Consider the following 1,720-nt stretch of genomic DNA (forward strand, 5'->3'; position numbering starts at 1 on the left):
CCCCAGCATCTGCCCTCTGCCCTCACAGCATCTGCCCTCGGCCCAGCACCTCTCCCCTCCCCCCAGCATCTGCCCCCCGGCCCCAGCATCCGCCCTCGCCCCCAGCAGCAGCCGAAGCTCAGCACGCTGCCGAGACGGAGCAAACACAGCAGCGGTGCTGGGAATCAAAGCAAACAGGGTTCCTCCCCCCACCCCCTTTGCCAACTGCCCCATCAACGGAACACCTTTTACGCGCCCATCTGGAGGGCCGGCCTCCCTCCCAGAGCAAACTGAGAGGGCGGGATGAATGTGCCCAGGGCGGGGCAGTGGGGGCTCCCTCGCTGGTCCGGCCCCTCCAGCAGAGAGAGGACGCGGGAGACCGGAAAGGCCCCTCGTGGCCCCCGCAGCGGCCCACACGCGGCCCCTCTCATGCGGTTACTCCAGCTGCAGCCACTCCGGAGGCCCGGCCTCCAGGAACACTTTACGCTTTCAGCCAAGACCACCTCTTAGGGGACGGAGGAAAAAGCCCTCGGGCACTACCCCCCGCCCCCCACTGCCCCCATGAGGATGTACTCATGAATAAATACATTATTGGCTTAAAAAAAACGCTGTTCTGAGCATGGCTGCTCAAACGGCCCAGCTGTCGGTGTGCGCTCGACAAACATGTCCTGAGGCCCCGCCGGGCACAGGTGAGATGGCAGCGCAGCCCGGCTGGCGGGGAGATAAGGCATGCCCGTGAGTCATTAGCAAACACAGCCCGAGAGGTAATCGCAAACCGAAGTGCAGGCGCCACCTGAGCGGGGGTCCTCTGGCCCCCCCTGGGAACTGCTGGGGGAGACCACAGACTCGGCAGGAGGGGACAGTGAGTGCCCTGGGACTGCGTGGGAGTCTGATGGGCGGGGAGGACAGGTTTGGGGGAGGGGACAGAGGGAAGAGGGAAGGGGCCAAGGGAAAAAGGACGGGTGACGTCTCTGGAAGCCGAAAGGTTTATTCTGTGTATATATTTTAATTTGTGCGAAATGCTGCTAGGCAGCTGCGAATTTCTTCCTCTTGAATTTACACTTTCTTGTCTTCACTGGCAGGGGTGGCAGGGTTTGGACCAGCAGCATCTGAGGAGCATGTGGTCACTTCTCTAAGTGTTCGCGAGTGCGGGAAGATGCCCCCGTGGGCGCACGTGCCAGGCTTGCCTCGCTCTCCACCCTGAATGCGTCACCGTACCTCCTTAAAACAGAGGTTTCTATTTTCATAGCCCCCGCCCCATCATATTTAGGAACTAGACATGGATGCAAAGACATTACCCAACACACACAGTCTGCATTCAAACGTCTGCTGCTGTCCTCGCGGTGTCCCTTACAGTGTGACCTTTCTCTGGTCCAGGGCCCACCCAGGGTCACGCGGAGCTCTTCGGGGTCACGTGGCCCATGAGGTCGCTGGACGGTGCCAGTCAGGAGCTGTCCTGGCGGCGATCCCCGAGGGACAAGCCCTTCCCACCTCTGGCTTTCTCCTCCGGCGCCCGGCTCAATCGCTGTGCTGTGTGGGTGAGCTTGTCTGGGAGTCAGTAGAGGCTATCCCCCGCTGTCCCCCAAAAGTCCTTCATTCCGACTTTCCTGCCTGTGTGGCTGACCTTGCGTCTCGGGCCCCCCTGGGGCCTGTAGGCCTGAGGTCAGGAGGGCACCGGGTGGAGGCGGGCAGACCCCGCAGCCCACGCCGCCGTCCGGTCAAGGGCCCGCCCGGGGACTCC

The sequence above is a fragment of the Pteropus alecto genome, unplaced genomic scaffold (genome assembly GCF_000325575.1).
Source record: "Pteropus alecto unplaced genomic scaffold, ASM32557v1 scaffold45, whole genome shotgun sequence".
NCBI lineage: Eukaryota > Metazoa > Chordata > Mammalia > Chiroptera > Pteropodidae > Pteropus > Pteropus alecto.